This window comes from Falco naumanni, chromosome 7, assembly GCF_017639655.2.
Source record: "Falco naumanni isolate bFalNau1 chromosome 7, bFalNau1.pat, whole genome shotgun sequence".
In the NCBI taxonomy this organism is placed as follows: domain Eukaryota; kingdom Metazoa; phylum Chordata; class Aves; order Falconiformes; family Falconidae; genus Falco; species Falco naumanni.
In genome coordinates this window covers 28,918,249-28,942,373 of record NC_054060.1, presented here as the reverse complement: position 1 = coordinate 28,942,373, position 24,125 = coordinate 28,918,249, and the positions used below count along the sequence as shown (strand labels likewise).

General features: G+C 44.0%; 1 long non-coding RNA gene across 1 annotated transcript in view; it reads left to right on the top strand.

Annotated features, from left to right (window-relative positions):
• Positions 1–15,417: 15,417 nt before the first annotated feature.
• LOC121091469 overlaps positions 15,418–24,125 on the top strand; it is a 28,642-nt gene continuing 19,934 nt past the window's right edge. Inside the window, exon 1 of the long non-coding RNA XR_005828936.1 lies at positions 15,418–15,524. This is a non-coding gene — a long non-coding RNA (uncharacterized LOC121091469). The remainder of the gene's footprint in view (positions 15,525–24,125) is intronic.

Here is a 24,125-nt window from a genome sequence, read left to right as displayed (position 1 = left end):
TATAAACAGTCCCAGGGAGAAACTAAATAACAAGACTTTTCTTGTCTCCCTCCCTCTCCCTTTATGTCTTCTCTTAATCTAGAGTGACTTTAGCAAAACAGCACAAGAATAGTTGGGCTCCACCTAATTCAGTCTAAGGATAACTTACCTCCTCCCTACCCTGTTTCCAGTTCTTTGCTCAACTTGTGCCATGCTTGTCTCTTACACTGTGATCTCTGTCCTGTGCCACAGCAGGAGCAAGAAGGGAAAGCAGAAACGTTAACCTTTTCCTTGAGAAGCAGAACTTATATGAGAACATATATTAGATTTCTATGAGAGGGATCACAGTGTCTTTGCTGGGCCACTGGATTAGGCAATCAGAGGAAAAGCTGCCATTTGCATGTGCTATCCTGATTTCTAAAGAGAAAAAATTCATAAAGGATAATATGCCTCTCACCACCATCAATCCTGCAATTTAACTGAACTTTAGCAAAATATTTGCTGGGTTATGTAATAAAGATGGATTACAGCAGCCTGCCACATGGCTAAAAACTGCATTTTAACCCCTGGACAGACTGCCTCATGCTAGGTAAAGATAAGCAACACCATGAAGTTGTAAGAAGAGTTCAGCTCAGACAAACCTCTAAAATAAAGTTTAAGGGTCCATCTGATAGAACTGCTGCAAATACCTGAGGTCGCTTTTCTTCCTGATCTTCTTGGCTACATCCAGCCTAGCCTTTCTGTCTTTCTCCTTACCTCCCCTCCCAAGCAGACCCTCCCAATCCCCAGGTGCCTCCATCCCAGGCTTCCCACCCTTTCTGGCTGCTGTAGACCCCTTAGAGATGCTCCCTGGCAGCCAATGAGTTCACAGCATCATCCCCTCTCTATGTCCCAGCCACCCCTCCTGCAACTGCAGGTGTTGTTAATTACCTCATTCTTAATTCAGTGATCTGTGCCAGGGCTAGAAGCAAAGTTGTGGTAGCTTTGGCTGCAGGGCACTGTAGAAACCAAGGCACGAACCCTGCTATGGCCATTAACCCCAAGCTACCATGTTTTCTCTGATGTGATGTGCATCAGCTGGATGAATCTGCTGTAGGCAGAGTAGCACCTTCACCTTCCAGCCCAGCTACAGCCTAGGTTTTACATCTCTCTACATCTGATCAACTATTATTTGGTCAGTGCTTAAAAACTGGAGAAGCTGTGTATTGTAGCTAATTAACTGAGCCAGAAAGACACAAAGAATGTTTGAAACAGAAGAGAAAACAAAGTCTTGGCAAGCGTTCAAAGGCAAACTGGCTGCAATTTGCTGCTCGACATGCAGAGAAGATCACGAAGGCTCACAGAAAGATGGGCAAAGGGAGTTGCCTTTGGGATGACTGAGCTGTGAAGGTCTTGCATGATGCGAGGCGGGGTTTGGAGCTGAAGCCGCCCCATCCGCCCCACCCTGGGACCTGGGCCCATGAATGACCCAACACACCTCATTCAGCGTGGTGGGGACAGTTGGCAGCCAGGAGACAGACCGAGACCTGCCCATGGCTTCCAGGTAGGAGCTTGTTTCTTGCAGCACATCTCTTGTTGCCTTGCCTCATGCTGCCTTGCAGTTGCTGCTGCAGACATGCAGGAGGAAAGGTGCCTGGTGCCCTCAAGAAGATGCAGTTTCTTGCCTCTCTGAGCACATACCACATCAAGAGCTTCTACCTGCGTATTAGATTTCTTTTCTCTCTTTTTTTTCCCAGCTACTAGAGTTTGAAAATCTTGCTGGATGCATGCTAAGGTGATAAACTGGTTTTATTTCCCTTCTCCTGGTATTGCTGTCATGACGGAGGAAAGTAGGATACCCCCGTCCTGACAGAGCAATCTATGTGCTGCTGCGGCATGTACGTTTGCTATCTTTACAAATGTCTCCAAAACAGAGAGTGGCAAGGAGCTTCTTGAAATGGTTATGAATCATTGAACTTAACTGGCACCCACCCAGGCCCCCAGATGGGAGAAGAGGAGCTTTTTCTAAGCCCTTCCCACATTCTTGTGCAAATAGAAGGGATGAATGATCACCATTCCCAACGCCAGACAGTTTTCTGGGCCAAATTCACACACGAGTCTAAGAAAGCCAAGGGGAACTGAAACTGGTGTAGCTCTCCCTTCCTTCCGCTTCTTGCAATGACTGTATTTCACATGTTCAAATCTTTCTGGGATTGCTTAGAGTGACTTTGTGTAATTATTTTCATCCTTGGATTAAACAGGCCAAATATGTAAGCTGAATTTCAGCTTGCTGAGATCTTATTTTACACCATATTTTGTCCCTCTGGCATATACATTACACAGCAGCAGATTGGCTTTAAGTAGTTTTTTCAGAATAAAAGTCTATCTTTGCTTCAGGGTGTCAATTTTCTAGTAATTCTTCCTGCTCTGTCTTGTATGGATGCTTCAAAGGATCATGGAAAAGTCTTAAACCAGGCATCTACCCACGCTGGCTCTCAGTAAACACTGTCTGACACCTCTCCAGACTTAGAGCGTGCACAGATTTCTTGGCTTAGAGGGAAGGTGTGACTTGGTGCAAAAACCTGTAACTACAACCTTATTCCTACCAACTATTCTTGTCCTTGTGATAAAATTACATTGTGATGTTGTTGCTTGTGATTACTGATGAGATGTGTAGGTTCATGCATGGGCCTAAATCTGGGGGATATCCCTATTTTCAGATTAAATAGAGAATGGTGCTGTCTGAAATTAAAGAGAAAAGGATACAAAGATGTGGGATCCCCAGGAAGGAGCAGTGACTTTGAAATCAGCTTTTAGTTGCCTTGTTAGATGCCAGTAGGTATAGGAGAAAGGGTGAACTTTCAGTGTGTCATGCTATGGGAAATCCTGAGTCTGTCCTGCGTGGAGTGGTGCAGTATTTATGTGTTATGAAACATGGAATGTGTTCCAGGTTCTGCCACCAGGTCAGGGTCAACAGGTGCAGTCAAAATTAAAAACGATATTTTTTTTATGTGCACCACCTTTCTTCCTGTTGGCAAAAAGCCACTTGAAGGTGTAAATCTTTCATGACTGAAAATTATTTGCTCTGCATCCAGAGATTTCCAGGGAAATAACAATAGTTTTGAAAACTCCAGGTGTGGGTCCTCTGTATATTGATTTGTCTTAACTGTTGCTGTGAGTGTTTGGGGTCTAGAATGAGAATTGTGTTGTTTGGCTATCATGGAGACACCTTGGCTTCAGAAATCTTACTATCCAATTTCTACATCTACTACTACATGCTCAAAGTCTTTCTCTAGGGTCTTACCTATGATCCTCTGTGCTAGAGTATTTGTGAAATGCAGTTGTGATGTGCAAGAAAATGCATGAGAGGCAAATCCTACCTACGCACCCGAGCGGACTGCTCTCACCAGACCCGCTTTTCCAAGACTCCCTTCCTCCTTGCTCCACATGATAAATTCCAGCTGCTTCTGCACTGTTGGCATCTGTCTACAACAGCTCAGCAGGTTTTCACCATGCTTCTTGTTCAGTCCAGGTGAAGATGTGCTCTCCTTGGCCAAGCCTTGACTAGGTCCCACTTGTGTCTGAGCCTAATCCCTCCAGCAGGTATTGCAGTAATGCCTGACATAGTTTTTGTCAGCTGTCTCCTCTTTTCAGCTCTGCAGTCTGCAGGAGCTGATGTGCTGCCAACCCCTCTTGCCCCAAGAGATGGGTGTTCCTGATAGGTACATGTTCTGTCCAGATACAGAGAAGTTTTAAGGGGGAACAGCCAGGACCACTGAGCTAAGGTAGGTAGCTAAGAAAATCTTGCAGTGGTTGGGAAGGAAGGGCTGCTTCATGCTCCTCTCTGTCTCTTATTGGCTTTTTCAGGAGCACATACCCAATGACCTCACCATCCTGCCTCTGGTACTGTTTTCTCCTTCTGCCTGGTCAGTCTGGTCTTCGTAAAGTGACTCTTTCTTAAAATTAATGGGTGACCTTGCTGGTAAGGCTCTAGGTGACATCTGGCAGGATGACTTTTTCCATTTTTGCAGATCACTGGATGATGATTGTGGGCCTTGAGCTGTTGATTCCCAAACCTGTTCTGGTCCGTAGGCGCCCCAAGGGCTGTTCTGCATTGCTGCTCTGTTGTAACTTGTTCCCTTCTTAAAAGTCAAAAGCTCCCCCAGATTAAAAAAGTGTAAATTAAGAAAAGGAAAGATTAATTCTGTACCTGAAACTAATCTCTTTTCCAAGCTGTCTTTTATGGTCTCACTAAGGCTGCTTTTCTGTGCAGTTACCAGGACCAATTCATCCTGCCCTTGCTCCTCTGTCTCACAACACTTGGTCCTCCTCTCTCCAAGTTCACTGGAAAGTTAGGTGGGTGCTACAGAGTGCAAATAAATCTTCAAAGCTGTTGCTGGCATTTGCACTCTCCCTCCTTCATCCAAATCAGTACAGGGAGTTAGCTTTGTAGCTTGGTTGAGTTATAGGCATTTGTGAGGCTGTAAATAAAATATTGTTCAAACTTGTCTGTGATATCTATGGTTGTCTGGATTTGCTCATTTTGCACTAGGATCACACTGCTGTTTAAAAGTGAATTGACTGCCGTGTGTCATCTCTTCCTGGATAGCATGACTCACATTAAAAACTCACCAGGAGGTTTCTAACATAATTTCATCATGGGGTGTGCACATTCAACATCTTTTTGACGGTCTCAAAGTTTGTGAGATATGGCTAGATTTTCACAGAGACCACACATGATATGATAATAAAATCGATAATTGGGCATTTGGGATGTTTTACTCCTTCATTCCTTTGCCAGTTTAAAGTTTCAGGTTGTTGCCTGGGGACTTCCCACTGCCTCCAAGGGCTTCTGGTTTTCTGTGGTGCATGATCGGTTTGGAACTGGAGATGGTCAACAGGTCCTTCATTTCTCACTGAAGGATCTTTGAGGAAGGAATAAAGTTCAAAACTCAGGAGGGGAAATACATTATTTCCCCCAGAGAAAAAAAACCAAACCAACAAACATTTCTTTTTGTGCTGAGACTTCTCTATCTGAATATAAACCACTTTTCGTTTGCTTTTCCCTGATGAAATTTTGCTGTTCAGCAGAGGGATGAGAACCTTTTCAGCAGGGAGTGAGAGGATACTTGGGAAAGAAAATCTACAGGATTTCAGCTGTGCTTCCTTGGCAAAATAGACTATAGGAATAGTCTAAAGCAGGGAAAGAACAGTCCTAGAAGTAGTCCTAGAACTCCAATGAAAAGGACTGAGAAAAGAGTGCATGAGAAACCCTCTGAACCCAACGTAACTGAAGATGAGACGAGGGGGGAACACAAGACAGATCAAATCTGGTTAATTGTTGTTATGTTGCTGTTTTTACATGCTAAGCAAAATCTGCTCTGCCATCTTATCCCCATGTTCGCAGGGGCAGGACACAATTGTACCTCCCCCCGCCATCAGCAAGAGCTGAGGGGCACCTAGGGAAACAGATCTGGTGAACAAATTCTCACCCAGGGTGCACGTGCCGTTTTTACCCATGCATTTTTCAGGACTGAAAGACAAATATTGTTGTTAATGAGCTAAATTACTAACCCCTGTAGTTATACTTAATTCTACAGAATTACAGACCTACACCCGGTGAAGCCCATTTTCCACCCAGCATGATTCACTTGCTCGTTTTTTGTGCTTACTAGCTTCACATTATAATTTTCCATTCCTCTGGCTTCCCTCATGCAGATGAATAATGGACCATTTATAACGCATCAACAATATCAGAGCATACGGTTATGCCTTCAGTCCGCGTAATCCCTTCAGACAGTCCGCAGAGCACGAATGCCTGTCGTGCAAAGCCACATCCTACTTCCACAGAAAACAGAAGGGGATGCCAGCCTGGCAGCTTCTCCCCGCTGCCACTAGAAATAGCTCTCAGGAGCTGAGTCATAAAGTAGAGCCCAGAATAACGGGCGATTCCTTTAACCCAGGGACAATAATCAGCTGTGTGAACAATTACAGATGGAAACAGGCTTCAGGCAGTAGTTTAGCATAAGACATGCTGAGCCTTTCTCTTGCTGTAAATAAATGCCTGGGTAAACTTACTTCAAATCCAGATAAATAAGGCTGGTAATCAACCTTTATTCTGTTGCGTTGGGGGCTGAGCCTGCTCCTGCTGCATGGAGCTGTGATGACTCCTGTGGGTTGTCATGCAGAGGCAGTGCAGCCCTAAGCACTGAGCCCATGCTGTTTGCCCATGGCCCTGTGCTGGGGGCTGGCACCTCAGCATCCCTACCTTCCGTGGATACTGCTTTAAGGATAACATGCTTCTCTTCACGCATCCAAAGACCTTCATGAAGGACCAACAGATCAGAGTTAAGCGTGTGGCAAATGCTAATTGCAGTTCTGCTCTTCCATTCCCTTATCACACCTTTTCCTCTGCCATGTATTTGTTGAACATTTGGAGAAGGACCAGTTTCCTAAAGCCAGGCTTTTGAGTTTGGAGATCTGTAGGGTCCGTGCTGCTTAACCGAATCACTCTGTACACAGGATACAGTCAGCAGAAGGTGGTGATGAATCATGTGTCAGTTCAGTGTGAAATGGGTGGCCTTCCCAGAGCTGCTTGTGAGCTGTCACATGTGTTTGTTGCCCGAGTCACTGACACTACTCAGAAGCATAGTCTGGGATGCAGCTTGTAGCTCTGCTGGGGTAGCAGCCTGGTCCATGCAGGATCCTGCAACTGCCAGTGGGGCTTGGAGGGAGCTCGGACCGTGTCAGCAGGATGAATCACCATAAGGAGCAGTACAGGCATCCATTTTAGTCCCCTGAGCAAGAACATAGCAGTAGCTAAAAATACATTTTAAAATTCCCAATAACTTGTCTTACCCATTTATCCATAGAAATACTCATTTTAAACAAGAAACTTTTACAGACAGTTTTTACCATTTTCTGAAAAGAAATGTGTTTAAACAAAGCTAACATATAATTAAGCTGACCAAGCATGAAGTAGGAAACAGCAAAGCTACAAACCCTCTCCCTTCTTTTTGGCTCTTGTATTTTTTCGCTCGTCAGTCTAGGTGGTACTTGGTATTTTTTTAATTAATAACATTATTTTAGATAAATTCCTATCTGAAAAAGATAAAGCTAAACTATCAGTACTTCTTAATTTGGCTTTCCAAAACTTTAGTGAACATTGTGGAAAAATCTTTAAAACTCAGTTTTCTTCCTACTCCTCAAATACTTCCAAACCCCCCTTTTTTAGGAAAAGGAAAACTAAAATATTTCTCTTTACAAGCAAAGAAAGACTGAAAACACAAGCACTATGTAAGATAACAGATTATGGAAGAATAGGACTCATTGCTGTGTGTTCAGTTTGCTGTGCTCCCAGGGAAGTGCCCTTCCCTGTCTCTGACCCCCCAACCGTTTCAGGCTCTGCAGTCTTCCTTCTCAGCCTGCGTTCACAGAGTTTCCATCAGAAACTGAGAGCACTTCTGCTGTCAAATCTCCACAATATATATAATATCTCCTCTTAAAAAAATGTGAGTCATTCACTCTCATTTCATTTGTTCTTATCTATGGGCCATATGCAGGCAGAACCAATATAGCATGGTGTCCTGTGCAAGACCAAACAGCAACTTTGTTTACCATGAGCATTAGTATCAAATAAGGAGGAATTAATTATTACACTTCCTTTTTGTTTGTTTGACCAAGTGGTTGGCAGCTAAACTCAAAGACACAAGTGCAGTAGTGGGGAAATTTTTTTTTGTAGTGTATCACTAGCACCAGGGCTTGCTCTTTCACTTAACGCACTTGCTACTGACCGCTTCAGAACCTGAAAAAATCCTATTCATACTGATCAATCTCATTTTTTTTTTCCTGCCAGCAGCATCAAACACAGTTTAGATTCAGCTTCTGGGTGTGTATCGAGGAGTCGGGCAGCTTCAGTGCTAACCATAACTGTCTGTAATATTTTACTCTTCACTGGCATCACCTTGCTGAAAGGCAACAAGAAGTTTTCTTGCCCCTGACTGAGGCTGATTCTTGTTGTTCCCCCTCCTATTTGGAGGGACCGAGCTAGGAATGAAGCATTACAGAGCTCAACTTTGCTCCCAGTAAAGTTGAAGGCAAAACTCCTGCTGATTTCAGCAACAGCAAACTGGGGGTGAAAAGGCCTGAACCTACAGAGCACCAAGGTGCTAAGGTGCACATGCCAAGACCCTTAAAGCCCAAAGATTTCATGGTGCTGGGAAATGCACAGGATGGAGCCAGCATTGCACCACAAATGCATGGCAGAAGGAGCAGTGTTTTTTACTCCCTCTGAGCTGCTGTTTCTCATAGGTTTCCTTTCTGGGGCACCAGTAAGCCAGTTCAGCTGAGTAAGCTGAAGGGCAGAAGTCAATAACTGCGTAGATCATCTGATTTTATTTATGCTGTACTTCTGGCTTTTCCCTTTCCAAGGGAAGGCTGATGTGTAATGGGGATGCAGGGTTCTGAGGTGAATTTCTTGTTGTTGGAAAATCAGTCTGAGCTCTGTAAGAAAGCAGGAGACCTCACAGCCCCAGGTGGAATTAACCAAATGTATTTCCATCTCTCACAAATGTTGTTTACACAGCACAAGCCAGTCCAGAGTAGTGAACGGTATATTCAAAACAAGGTCCTCTAACATTTGGATCCACCCCATCGCTCGACTTAACAGATACTTGATACTGATCAAGTGACTCACTTCATTAAGAAATAAACCCTGCTGTGTTGTCGACCTCTGACAGCAAACAGTGAGCCCCATTGTCATCTGCTGAGTCCTCTCTCTGTCCCAGCCCACACGCCCTGAAGATGCACACCAAGTCATGGGCTCTGACATGGTTTTTCCACAGCGGTGTGTGCCAGCCACGGCCACACAGCAAACCCCGTGTGAAACACCCTCATTTAATCCCTCGACTCCCTGCCTGCCCCTGCAAAGGAGGGGCAAAATGGGGTGATCCTCCATGATCTAGAGGTAGACGGTTTGTTTTATTAGCAAGGCAGGAGCTGGTGCTCCCTTGTTCTCAGTCTGAGGGAGCTCCTCCTGTTTTTCCTGTTCACCTGGGCTTCTTGCTTGTGCTTGACAGCATCACCAGCCAGCTCCTGCCTGCTGAGCGCGACACGATATTAGCCGCAATCCAGTGGCAGGTGGTATTCAAGATGTGTGCAAGGCCCTTGGTTAAAACAATCTCAAAAAGAAGTAACTGTAAGACACGTCCCCCCGTGCCCAGAGCCACTGCCTGTAGGCAGCCCTTTGCTGAGCGAGGCTGTGTGTGTACAGCCAGGTCCCCAGGTGAGTATCTACACCCCTTCCACCAAGGGCAGCTTTCCCTGGGACCCCAGACCCAGAGGAGAGGGATTATTTCAGTGCAGTTACCAGTTACTCCGTCATCTGCTCCACTTCAACAAATGTACTAATCGCTGGTGGGTCACTAAATGCCATGGAAACCCCAGGGCACATAGTGAGATCATCTGCCAGTACTTCTTTATTTTGAGATTTTTGTTTAAGGACGGTTCTTAAGGCTTTGGGAAAAATAAACAAAGGAGGGTTCACTGAGAATCATTTCCACAGCTGGAAATAGACTTTGTTATAAGCCTTGACCATACAAGCCCCCACAAAAAACCAAGAATTTATATCCTTCTATATAGTGACTGGTAAAAAGGAAAAGAGCCAACAAGATAGCATAGTGAAGGAACCAAAATCTGTTTTAACAACTGAAAACGCTTTTTCCAACGGCATCTGAGGTACTACATGAAATGTTTGTAGTTGCTTGCTATCAGTGTCTGCTTTTCATATGAGATCTAGAAACATCAGTGGCAACACCCTTTAACTTTCAGTTTGATAGAAAAAAGTGTCTCAGTGAAACACAACAAATGTCCCACAAAGATTCTTGAAAGTACTGTTCTGTTCAGAAATACACAACTCCGTCGACAGTTGCTCAAAACTGCAGTTTGTGAATCTTGTATTTGTAGTTTGGCAAGGTTTAGGTTTTTTTTTTTTCCCCTGTATTTCCAAACTGAATAAAAATGACCAACTTGGTGATAACTAAAAGCACTAAAACTGTGGCAAGAAAAGGGCTTAAGGCAACGTAATGACAGTGAAGGAAGAGAAATAATTCAGTGCAAGTAATGAATTTTTCAGATACTTGAGCACTATCCACCTAGTACAATCAGGTTATTCATTAGTAATTAGCACCTATCTTTTCAGCTTGAAAAGATGCTTTTGTTCTCACCGTGTTGGCTGTTTGTCGCTAATATTCACATTTCAGGGAGGAGCCTGGTTCTGCTTTCTGTCCAATATCAGGTTTTGAAATAGTAAAATAATAAAGGATCAGAGTCAGCCAGCTCTGAACTCCAGTTGAGCAGGGACTTAAAACCAGCAAAGAGAAGGGATTGAAATGCCGAGGGGGGGAACATGGAGGAAATTGTGACTTTTGACTCAAGCCCTCCACAGCACGCAGTCCAGAGACAGATCTCCAGCAGCAGAGGAGGGGGTGGTGCTGGTTAGGTGACCTGTCAGCCAGAGTGTGCGAGGTGTTCTGCAGGCGATGGCTCTGCTCTGAATGAGCTCATGCAGACAGACCTGATGGGGCAGGAAGGCAGCAACTCCACCAGGACCTAGTTTTCTGCAAGTCCTGTACGGCCCTTGCTAATTATAGCAGTTTTCCCCCAGGTCCGTGGCCATCCCTGTATTGCCCCTCGGTCTGGCTGGCTTCTTTTTTCTGGTTCATGCTGTCCGGGCTATTTTGGCTGCAGAAGGTCAATGCCAGCACTGTCAGGGCTAGTGGAAACACATTTGGGGTACAAAGGGAGGTGGAGCATATGCCCCGGGACAAAGTAAAAAAAACCTGTCCATAGTGAATTAGTTTCCTTTTCCTTCTTACTCCTGTCAGTGAAAGGATTGGTCTTGGAAATGTCTCGTCGTTTCATTTCTAAATAATGCTTTCTCTGTTATTGATGGGGATTTTTATTTATGCTGGTTGTAGATCAGCATTTTTAGCTGCCTTTTTTTTTTTTTTTAACAGCGAGAATATTAACCACTAAAGTGAAAAAGATATGTATTTAGGAATCCCGGAAGAGAAAATTTGACTTTCTCAAAATACAGAACTCTTCCCTGGTTTTGTTTGGGCTATTTTCCCTTGAATTTGGCTTTTACTACTCCATCCCTGGATACTGTGGAGTTGACATTTGTTTATCTTTGGTAAGGAGGAGCCTATTACTACATGAAATGCTAGCAGCTGCAGCTTGCTGTCAGTGCAGCATGTAGGTAGTGTTGGTAGAACCTACCAAAAGCAGGTAGGCACTGGAGCCTCTTTTGAGTAAAGTCTCAGATGAAAATCTTGTAAAGAACACAAGACTAATCTATTTGGAGGACAGATTCCAGTTAGGTTACAAGATACGTGAATGATACCTATTCACTTTTTTTTTTTTTTTTTTTTTTTTTGGGGGGGGGGGGGGGGTTGGAATTCATATGAATTGACTAACTTTAGAATGAGGTCTTTGAGTCCAACACTGAAGCTTCTGAAAAGAGGGCAGTGATGAAACCTCATTTCCATATCTGGCGCTCTCTCTGTTTATGAGGTTGTATGCCTACCTGTAGCTGGAAGAGTTTTATGCAAAAAAATTTTGAAGCAAATCAATCAAATTAGTGGTTTATGTATTGCAAAAGAGAAGAAATTTGGAGGAAGTTTGTGTGGCTGGCTGACATACCTTTTGAGTTCAAACTAAGTGACTGTAAAATATGTAAATATATACATTTCTATGTCTCAACACAATGTGGAGTCATGGGATACATAGCATAGGAGATGTCTGTACATTGGTGATTAACGTTCTATTTATCTTCCTCCGGGCTTGATCTGAGAGTTGGTGGCCAGATCCCACCACAGCCAGATACTCATTCCTCTCATTGCTAGTCTGACACTTGGTTCCATCTAGTCCTCTGCATCTTCTATTCACACTAATCTTGGCTTATCCTTCCTTTTTCTTTCTTCTGTGGTCCCTTGTCTTGGCAGCCCATTTCTCTTTAAGCTGGAGGTCTTTGATCTTTTTAACTCATTTCTGAATTGTGTTGACAAGTTCACTTTCTGTTGCTGGTCTTCTCTGCTACCCAGTCTTGTCTGCATGTGGAAATCTGTGGCCTCATATTTTTCCCCCAAATGTCTAAAGATTCACAAATGCTAAAAAGGAAAGAGAATAGAAATGATCACCCTTGCATCCTCCACAAGAAACTACAGGAAATTCTGTTTCAGAGCACGCTTTACTATAATCTCAGTGAACATTCTCTCTCTCTCTGGACCAAAGTAAACACAATAAAATTCCCATTGCGTTTCATCTCATTTCTCAATTACTAGTAAAGCAGCACACCCTTATGTGCAGCCCCTGCATCCCTCCATTCACAGGTCAGGGAGTGAATAGCACTAATAAAGGAAAGCTGGTGTCATTTGATTGTGCAGTCTCAGCCTCACCTGTGAACTGAGTAAAGAAAACAAAGTTGTAATACAGGGAGTTGGGAAATGGGGTTAGAGGCGAGACAGAGAAATGTGAGTGACAATGGTACTCCCTGTCAAGGCAATAGGGCAGAGAGGAGCTTTCAGTATTGCCTCAGTGTAATTCAAAGAGTTTCTCTTTTAATATTTAGATGTCTATCAAGAAGAGTAAACACAAGAGCTATTTGGAGTACGCCTATTGAATAAGCTGTCTCATTCTGAGAGCTGGAAATTATCAGCTTGGTAGTGTTTTTTTAATAGCTGGGTAGACGAACAGTTGATTCAATAAATATTTCAAAATAAACCAAGTAAGAATTATGCATTCATGTCAGTCAAATAATTGGATAGTTGCAGAACTTCACCATATCAGTTGACAAGAGGAAATATTTTAGGCTTGAAGTTATGTGGGGGATAAATGCCCAACATAGGAGTTGCATTCACTGGGTGTTACAGCAGCAGGGCGCTGCTCAGACGTTAGGGCTTACACGTTCAGTTCTGAGATGAAACTGGAAAAAAGCCAGTGACAATGAATGTAGATTTCCCAATACCTTGAAAAAGGATAGAGTAATTTCTTCCAGGTTTACGGAAAAACAATTGGCTTCTCTCAACTTAGCCAGGGTTTTGTCTCATGTGGGCTTTAAACGTTCTTAAAAGATCAAAACAACGCCCATCGATATATTCAGCAAAGACAGCTGAAAGAAAGCGTTGAATGGAGCTTGAGCACACTGCTGCTGTTACGCCGTGGTCTGTGCCCTGCTGAAGGGCTGCTGCTGGCTCTGGAGGTAGGAGCCGGATCTGCATCCAAATGAGCTGTCTCTGCATCAAACCATGGTGTCAGGTTGGGCTTCTTGTTTTGCGTGTTTCTAAAAATACATGTCGCTTGTTAGGATGATGTTGAAAGATGATTCAGAAAGGCTGGACCTCGGTATAGTTTCAAGGACTGAGCACAGCACTAGGGATGGCAGCACAGCAAACCAAAAAATAGCTATTAGAGAGGTCTTGCTCCCTTTCCCAGCCATCACAGTTTACTTTGTTGCTGCTGACCACACTTCGGGAGGCCTTTATTGCTTCTGGTTGCCTCCATCCTTAAGGCAGCTGTACTAGGTCTTGTTTGAAACACGCCACCTTGAAGAGTCTTGCATCCCCTGTGCTGATGTAAACCCATCGCCTCGTCTCCCTCCTTCGCTGCCATACCTCCCTGCATTGGCTACAGCCAATGTGTTTGCTCTTTCTTGATATGGATGCCACGCTCACAACAAGACAGAGGTTGTGTATGAACTGAGTAGTGCTTCACATAATATTTATATTGATTATATATGATTATACATATAGGCTATAATCACACATTATTATACATTGTGTTTTATAGATATACGCCATATAATCATGTAATAAAAAGACACATTTTTAGAGGCACTCTTCAGTTCATATGCAGACAAACTGTGTATATTAATTAGCTAAAATTACATATGGCATTTCTATATAAACCTATACATGTGATCTTATATAATGTATAACTAGATAAAACAGTATACATTAATTACACAACAATTATGACAGAATTGGCTTTAATATAAATACCATAGTTCTGCTAAGACCTAGTTTTCACAAAATGCCTGTGTTAAGTATCCACGTAGAATGGAAGCAGAGCTATACACTTTTCACTGTCAGATTTTCACATGCCCCCTGTAGAACCCATCTGCACCCATTCTAAATTTGAGTCCAGAAATCAGCCATCTACAGAATTTCATGTACTGAAACATATTCAGAGCCAACAGCGTAAGAAACCCCAGTACATCATCTGCCCTGGCGTGAAATGAGGTGCTCTGTAAATGCAGGGGTTTTCGTTTGGCTGGGGTGTTTTTTACCTGTACATATCCTGCTCTGGTGTGTTGGCAAAGCAGCTGGAGCGATTGCAGGGCGCTCCCAGGGCTGCTATGTTGTTTGCATTTTGCACTCTTTCTCACCTCGAGCCTATTTGACAGCATGCAAACGAGCAGCCAAATACTTCAGTGAAACAAGGAAGCCTGGGCTGAAATCTGTTGCTATGATTTTTTTTTTAAGCTTCAGGGAGGAGGAATCAGATCAGTGGAATTCCTCAGAGAGGGAGGAATCAGCTGTATGACAAATTTCTTTCTTTTGCAGGGGGTGGAGAAATAGAAACAGGTGAGAGGAGGGGTTGAGAATTTTATTAAATCTATTTCTGCTGGCGCCAAGCAGCTTTCTTCATGTGTTGGTATCAGGACACACTGCAAGGCAGCACTAAGCACACTGGCACTCCCATGCTGCGAGCCACGATAATGCTTCACTTGGTGTAAGGTCTGTCAGCTCAGCATTCAGCGTTTTTTTTGGAAAAAATTAAACAGCTGACTAAAATGACAAGGGAATTTGAACTTGAGGACACTAGAACAGCCTTGAAACCCATTTTGAACCACACTGTTGTGACAATGTCCTGTGTGCACACATGCTTGCATGAGAATTTACAGATACGTATAATGTTAATTACCCACGTATGTCCTGAAGCAAGGCTGGGCATGAATTTCAGGAAAAGAGATGTTTGTTTTGTGCAGGCGCCCACATCCCATATACTTTCATTCCCGAGGAAATTGCCCTGTATCTCCACCCTGTGTATGCTCCTGCCTGTAGCTGTAGGCAGTAAGCTGGGAGAAGACACGGAGCTTACGGAGACCTGGGTACCCCCATTTCTCTGCGTCCCCCAGCATGGAAAGCCTGACCAGCAACAAGCCCAGGGTCTATCGGCTGCTCCCGCCTCGGCTGAAGCTGTACAGCTGTTGCCTTAGTAGAGAAAGGGATTGGATTTCAGAGGCTGTGTAATCTGCGACAGCGCTCTTTGGCTTGGGGATAGCAACAAGCCTCACCCAGGCTTAGCCATCCCCCTTCTGCCCGTAGAGGAACGCCCCGGTCGACATAGAAGGAAAATTGTTTGCTGAATTTCTGCACAGCCCTCCTTCCAACTGCTGAAGAGAGAGGGGGAGTGAGAGAGAGAGAGAGAGTTTAAGGCAGACTCTGCACTCGTGTTCTGGGCTATTTCAACTTCAGGGCAACTTTAGAGAGCTTCAGTTATTTTTGGTAAGTTCTTTTTTAAAAAAACAACCCCCCCTCTCTCTTTTTCTTTCTTTTTAACCTCTAATGCAGATTGTACAAGTTTGCAGTAGATGATGGGCTTTTTAAATTGCAAAGAGATAGGGGCGTGTGTATTTTGTGTCCTTTGATACAGAAACTGGACATTCTGATTATGAAGACATAAAGTTCCCAGCTGCTGTACTTGATAAGCAAAACCTGAAGATGCTGTGCGTTAAGTGATACCGCTGGGGAAAAGTATGGCCAGAGCTTCAGCCAAGGTGCATCCCACCTGGCATAAAGCTTTGTCTCTTCTGTGTAGGAAGAAGTGAGATCAGAGATGAATGAATGCATTCAGCCTGCTGAAAAGTTTCTGATCCACGTTTCTGATGCAGGGTTTCAAGCTGGTGCATTAAACCTCCCAAAGCTTTCAGAGGGATGTTGATTCTCAGACTTATACACACCCCTTCATTCAGTAATCTCTATTCCAGATCATGCGCGTTGTTTTTCTTACTTCCTCTGTCTGTATACTTAACCCATCATATGGTTTCAAAGATAGTGAAACTCTCTTTTGGAGTACAAAGAGCTGGTCCCAGTTGTGGCAATGAATTGCAAGGTGCAAATGGCAATTTACTTGCACTGAAGCGGGTTTCTGATGAATGTGAGGCTTCTGTTACTTGTTTTCCCCATAGATATGTTTGGATTTTTATAGTGTCTCTCCTTCTACAAGAGGAATTCTGTGTGGATATTATGTCTCAACAGATACCATCTGCAATATATATACATGTATAAAAAATAATACACTGCCTTGGCACTATGATCTGTCTATGTTAGTGGTATTTGAGACTAAGATTAACCTTGAAGCATTTAAAAAAACCAGATCCATATCCTTGTCAGTAGAAGTGGGATCCTGTGATGTTCACTGCGGGGCTGCTGAGGCTAGTTTGCAAAGTGCTAGGAAACATGCTGGGTAAAATTATTCTGTCCCCCTGTCTAGGTTCTTTGCTTTATCCATGTACCTTAATGTGTTTCTGAACACGTGAATCCAGATGATCAGAAGTAGGATTTGTATGTTGGTACCTGTAGAGAAAATGAAACTTACATGTTCTTAAAGCTTTGCTAGAAAAGAGAAAAAACATTGCTTATGTGAGAGAGAATACCAAATATCTAACCCCTACAACAAAAATGGCTATTCTTCATAGTTTATGAACAAGAAACACGTAAAGTTGGAAGGTGACTCTTAAGAGATAACAGTACTTAGTTTATGATCACCTGTTGCATGCATGAGCTAAAACTCCTAAGTATTGTCTTGCTATATCTCTTACGATAATAAAGAATAACTGTAAGGGACTTTGCAGATCCAAGCAAATTAGGTAAAAAGCAGTTTACGACAGCCAATTTACTTCCAAAATCTATCCTAACATAGGTCAAAAATCCAGCATTAAAAAGTTTCAGATGTTTAACAGCACAGGAAAACATAGAACGTCTGAGAATTCATTGGGTTTTATTAGGTACGTTTAAAAATTATAACTGTGACTGGAACTTCTAATTGCAGTAACTCTATAACAATGGAGTTAACAATAACTCTTCAGCAATAAAATGAAAACTATAAATCTGTGCAAGGCACTCGGCAGTGCTGACATGTTCCATGATGGCTGTAGCTTTTCTGTGGAAGCACGTAGATTTGTTAGCTAAAATCGCGTTTTACTATCTTTGGTGTGGCACTCTTGTAAAGTAAACTCTACTATTAGATTACGAGGCTTGTGTAAATCTCCAACTGAAGTCAGTTTGACTCTAGTCAGTGCTCGTAAGCAGTCCATTGAGGATGGCTGCCTTCCAACCTCTTCTAAAGCGGGTGTTAACATCTTTTCAGTCGGACGGGGCAGCGTTAACGTCTCACACTGATTCGCCAGGGGTTTGGAGATGGCACATATTTTCTGCTTTTAATTGTCTTGGACAGTGATTCACAACTATGAGGTCAACGTGCCTCTATTCACTTTTGGCTGTACTTGAAGCTCCTCACAGAAACAAAATCCAACAATTTGCAATACACGCTCAGGGGAACAGCCATGAGCTGAATTAACCTCCTGTTGTCTTCAGTGGGTTTGGTGCCCCGTGCCCAGAGGCACCCTTCTCCAGGAGGCCACCCTAGGAACTTCACCGGCACTTCACTGAATCTTGTCACTGTGAGTGGAGGCAGGAGGGTGTACAGCATCAAGGTCTTACCGAAGTGATACGTCTTGTATGAAGCCACAGGAATGTATATTCCCTTGGCTGAACCTCTAAAGATGCATAAAGCTTTGCATTGGTTTTCCTCAGGTTTTCTTCTAGGGCAAAGAAGTCAGTTCATCCTATGCAAATGTAAAATGCTGTGGGATTTATGTAAGATTTTTTCCAGGATTCCTCACATCCAGAGACCTAAATAATCAGAATATAAGGCAGTGTATCTGAAAGGCATGAAAGTTACTGGCTTACATTCTGAGTAAATATTTGAATAAATAGATTCAATCTATTTTTTACATCCATTTATTTTTACACTCCATAATGTCACTCAGATCAGGAAGCAGCAAAACATGCACTGGCAAAATCAGGGTTTCCACCTCTGGAAGAACATCTCACTGTGTTTCTGGGGTCCACGTTGCAGGTTCAGTCCAAACCAGCAAGGCTGCAAAAGACCTCAGCATTAGCCCTGCTCTGAGCGAGGGGGTACCTGACCCTCTGCGCCAGCACAGGCAGCCCAGGCAAGGGCGAGCTTTTGCTTTCAGGCAGTTTGCCATTGCCCCTGAGCCCTAGTGCGCTGAAAACCTGTTTTCCTAACAACATCATCTAACAGCTACTGCCTTTCCTGCTTCCCTTAGCTGTAACTTCCAATCTGTCTAGCAGGCTTTTCCTTCCAAAGCCAAGTGGTGGAGCAACGCTGAGCAATGTAGAGGATTCAGCTCCTGATGGAGCTAAGAGTAAACCCTACCAAGACTAGGTTGCCATCTCCACACATGTGACAGAGATCAAGACAACACACTCGTAGCAAGAAAGATTCTTTGGATGACCTGCAGCTGTGCCTAGTCCCAGTGCAGGAGGATTACAGCTACACCTAGGGAAACTTGCTAAATCCACACATTTGCTCATCTCATTCTGGATTTTAAAGTCAGGGCTGGAATTCAGTATTTTATATAGGAAAACAAAAGTTCAGGCTAGAGGAGGACCTTTCAGATGCTAAATATTTCCTATAAACATGTTTACTTCCTGAAAGGAGGCTATAGGTAGCCAAATACGTGGAAGTAACTGCTGACTCATTGCAGAGCATGGGTCTACAGTTTTCTATCAGAGAAGGGGAACCCATGTGTTCACCATCCAAATCTGACCAAACGTGTAGTCCAGAGTAGCTGGAACAAGCCAAAATGTCTTAAAGTTATAGCATGTAAGCAATAAATAAGCCAAGGTAACTGACAGGGAACCCATCAGACCCATCATAGGGGAAGCAGCTCTGCAGGGAGCGAGTCTCAGGCCACAGGAACAGCCCACATCCCACATCCCAGCAAAATTCCACAGAGCAGGAATGCGAGTGCCTGAAGAAGAGCAGGCACCAAGCCCACTTCATCTGCCCAATAAAGATAGCAGTGTCTTCAGAGGGCAAAGTTATCTGTTTCTCAAAAACACAAACAAGGAGATAAGGTTTATATGATTTTCAAGCCTGCTGATAAATGCTCGAGACTCCAGAGACGTAGTAACTGTTCTTCACTGTTGGGCAAATGTTATTTCTTCTCTGTAGTTAAGAAAACAAACACCACTTGACTTTGATAGCGGTGGGCTGTGCCTGACATTCGCAGAGTCAGAGGAGCAGCTGTTATCCATGCAGCCATCTGAATTTAAATACCTTTCTACCTGCAAACTGACCTCTCTGCTCTCCCCCCTTAAAGATTGGTATGTTTGTGGCCTCAGTCAACCAGCACTGAAAAGCAAAGATTTCAAGCTGCACTTATTTTTTCCCATTTCTACAAGTCCTAGCTAAATAGTCTAATAAAATACTATAGATATAAAATGTTCCACCTTGCAGTGACTCCTGAAAGTTTACACATTTTATTAGTCCAGCCATCCCTGTTTTCCCTAGTATCCCATACTCTTGTACCATCCCTAGAAAGCTCGTGTCATTCAGCTTTCCACTGGCCACTTCTTCATTTCCGTGCTGTGTGATTTGCCCCAGCACCCAGCCGTTTGACAGTCAGCCACGCACAACGCTCTACTTGGCCCTCAAAATAAGTATATGCAGTCACTTCCCCTTGCCTCATGTCATTCTCATTGAAATCCAAAGAACCAGAACCAGTCTTTGAAGAATTAGTTGGAGGAGTGAATTCCAAAATGGAAATTTTAGCATGAAGAGGAAACTCAAAGGACATGCGTGCAGGAACAAAAGTTAGACTTTGGTAGCGAATGGGATAATAACTTTTCTATACAGCAAGAACCGCTTTAACTGACGTTTGCATTATTTCTGCATAAAAATATCTAAGTGGGATTAGGCATCATTATTTTTAAAAATAGAAATCAGCTTTTGGTGAACATCAGACAGGTAGCAGCTCTCCATCGGATCAGATAAACATTCAAAAGGTTGGGTGGTGAGTTTTTTGTTTGAAATGTGTGTGGGTTTATTGGAAGGTATATGAGCTGAAGATCTGTGAAACTATCACGGGAAAGCTAGTGGGTTTGATGGCTGCTGTTTTCTCATGTGAGCTGAACTTTTCCTATTCCTGCTTCTAAAATCAGTCAAAAGCAAATAATTTACAAGAACACAAAAATGTCATTAAACATTCCCCAAATATTTTCATATAGGGCAGAGCTCATCTGATTTATGCTTTACTGAAAAGTTGCATTGGTTTTCATATGAACTGTGTCCTCACACTCCTTAAGGTTGACTTTTTCACATAATGGGTGTGATTATGAGAAAAAAATTATTTGCGCAATAAATAGCTCAGACAACTCCGTGCCTAATTAAAGTAACCAGTTAGAGCCCATTTTGGAGGCAAACTGGGCATTTTCACATGAGAATGACTACATGCAGCATTTGTACTCACGGTGATGGATGGCTACAGAGGCAATGATGCGTGCAGTTGTGATGCTAACTTATTAATCAGGCTTCCTATGAACAGACAGCGCTAGAGTGGTTGTGAAGGGTAATACGTTCTTAGGCTTTGCTATCGCTCTCTTGGAGCATTTGTTGACTAGAAAATTATTGACTGTGTAAGTGGTGTAAAGCAGACTTTTGAAAGTTATTTAACACACAGCTATTTATAAGAGGACCTTTCAGTGATTTACAGAGCTGGATAGAGGCAGGACCCCCACAAAACTGTTATGTAAGGCATACATTTAGTAATGGCACGGTGATCTTACATCTGTGTTTGGATTATATGTCCACAGTGGATTTAACAACTGCTTCAGTCAGTCTAACAGGAATCTGTGAATGAAATGGTTTGGCTAGAGATAGCCGGAGAAATCATATTTTTCTTTTTAAAATTATCCTTCCTCAGAGATTAAAAAGAAGCTTTTTGGATAACTGGACAGGGTTATGCCAGGAAAGCTCATCACAGAGACTAGAGCATTAATTACATAATTATAATGTATACATTGCATGCTTCACCAACCAAATGTATAAACCTTATTTATTCTAAATAAATCTTAAAGCCTAGAGAATAAGCCTAGTGCTTGCAGATAAACTCACGAATGAATGTAATCTTTCCTAAATATACCAGCTTGTTTCTTAGAAAGAAAACAGGGTGCTTAGTGCATGTGGCAGCAAGTCATCCCTGGGTCTCGTTGGCGAGGGGATCGGAACAGCCATCAGGAGTCTCCAAGGAGCCCAAGCAAACTGTCCACAGCCCATGTTTCAGGAGCTCTGCCCTGTGCTTCCCCCTCCTTCTCTCCCTGTATCCCTTTCCCTGCTTTGCTACCATGGATAACCAGTCCTGGCCCTGCAGAACTGCTCACACCCCTTGGGGCTCCTCCTGAAGACCTGGACCATCATTCCCCTTTTGCTGCTGCTGAGTAGAGCAGGACTGGGAGCGTGGGCTGGTATGGACACATGGGGTATGGCATTCAGAGGCCAGGCTGTTCAGAGAGTATTAGAAAATACAACGTCCTAGAGCGGCAGGATCTCAGGAGCTGTAGGTAGGAGGAATCAGGTAGCACAAATGTGGTTTGGAGGGCAGCAGTGTGTTGTTATTTTGGGGCCAGCACACGTAGCTACATGTGTCAGCAGCTTCTATGGTACATCCAGTCAGTGTCTGGCAAGATGACATCCCAGTCGACCTACAGGCTCTGGAGCACGCTGCCATTCAAAGGCAGAACGTCTGTCTCTCTCTCTCTCTCTTTAAAAACATGACGCGCCCCCCCTCTTTCAGCACAGGACCATGGCTTGCCCAGAAGACAACTGCAAGTGCAGCAGCATGGGCGGCTGTGGCAGGCAGGTGGCAGAGGAGATGGGTTGGTGGTTCAGCAGGGGAGTGTTTGCATGCAGGCAGATGGTGCTCAGCCCTGCACCGCAATGCTGGCAGGGGACATCAGGGCAGTCATCACCGGAGGGACGCAAGGTGCTCTGAAAGCAGGTGAAGCGGCTTGGTCAGATTAACTTGCTGGATGTGGACCACAGCTGATGGCAAGGCTTAGGTAGGAAAACCTGTGGAAAAAGTCTGATTTCCTATATTCAGTTTCTGGAGGTGTTTTTTTTTTCTGAAGAAAAGTTTAAATTCATACAGCACCCCTGAAGGAAGCTTTGACAGGCCCACTTTGAAGCCCTTTGCAGGCTGGTGTCTCTGGGATCAGTCTGGGATCAGAGGCAGTGCTGAGAGAAGATACACTGGGACAAAGACAGGTTTGGGAGCTGCCTAAAGGTGCCTGCAAACCCTCGTGGTGCAGGGATAGAGTCAAAGACAACCCCAGAGCAGGGACAGAAGCAAATGGCAGGGAAAGAAACCCAATGATTTTGGTTTATTTCTCAAGGGCACTGTGAGAGCAATGGGCAGGGCCACACGCACACACATCCAGCCACAAAACAGTGAAAACCAGTGTAGGTGAGACAACTCTAAGGAGCAAACCCCCCTCCTTACCCCTGTGGGCTACCACAGCCTTTCCAGCCCAGGGAAAACACCTTGTAGGTGTGTCACGCCCAGGTGCCACGGAGCTGTAGTGACACGTAAGCAGTGAGGCACACAGCGGCTGGGGTAGTTGGGGTGGTTTTGCTGACTGCTGTCCCTGCCATTCTCAACTGTGTTTATTAATTTATTTGCACTCCTTTGTGTTTGGGGCTCATTGCTGGTTCACCTTCAGTCTCTGCCCTGCTTTGAAAATTGAGGATTGGCATCAGAGATCTTCACCGGCCTGTGATAGGGAAGCAGACTTTTGCAATGCTCTACCAAGTTGTGACATGCAAAACTGGTCTTCTGCCAGCAGTGCTCTGTGTGGGGAACTGCAGCTACATGCAGGTGCTGCATGAGCACCTCTGCCCTGTCACGCTGCCATTTCATGGTCTTGGCTGACAAAAGTCAAGCCCTGGCCCATGAGCCTGGGCCTGGGGCTTTCATTTGCACCAGAGCAGAGGGAGGGCAAAAGAGACATAAAAAGCCACGAACGTTTTCTTTTTCCCACAAATCCTTCTCTTTTAAATGCCTGATAAGGGGTGGAGAGGGAGGGAAAACCATCATCCTCTAATCCAAAACAGGAGCTGGCTGTCACACCAGCACAAACAGACCATGCTAATTCCTCCACTAGCTCTGCTCTTGTGAGGAGACAATGATGGACTGTGATAAGGTTTTGGCTCTCAGACACAGTTGAAACTACGTGCAAGGTTAGTGAGAGCCTGTGTGCTCAGGGGAACGGAGCTGGGACTCTCTAAGTCGGCACTGACAAATTGCAGCCAGGAGCAATGTCCTTGACCTGGCTGCAATAGCTTTGAGGAGGAGCAAGAGTTTCCTGCTTTGCAGAGACTTTGCAGAAGGCAATGACTGCCATGAGAGCAGACAGAAATCTGGCAGGCTTACTATTGTTCCACAAAAATGGCACAATCCAACCATGTTCCTCAAGGCTGATTCTTGTTGTTTATTGCTGCTGCAGCCTGATGGCAGGGTGAGGTCCCCACCACGTTGATATGTAGCCACCTACCTGGATGTGCCTTGGAAAACTGACAAGCTTTGTGCCAAGCAAGTTGAGCAAAACAGTGGTGGCAGTGATGAGGCAATAGTGGAAACAGTTTTACAGAGAAAGAAGGAAGGCTTTTTTGGGTTGCATTTTGGTTTGTTTCATTGTCTAGAAGATCTCAGAAATTCTCGGTCATAATAAATCCCTGCTGGCTGGAGCAAAGAAGTGGATGTGGTTATCCAGCGTGTGGGTTTGTGCAGAGCGCTCATGGTGGAGACTCAGAGTACATCTGAGCATGAGCACTATGATCTTGCCGGGTGTGGGATCTCCTGCTGCTGTCCTGTGGAGGGGCAGAGATCTTTGCTTGGAGACCTGAATGCAAAATCTTGTGTACATTTGTTTTCTAGACCAGAAAAATGAGGGAGTTCTGCAAAAAGTTATTAAGTATTTTAGGTAACCTGCAGCTGCTAAAGATTCTGTTCCCATTGT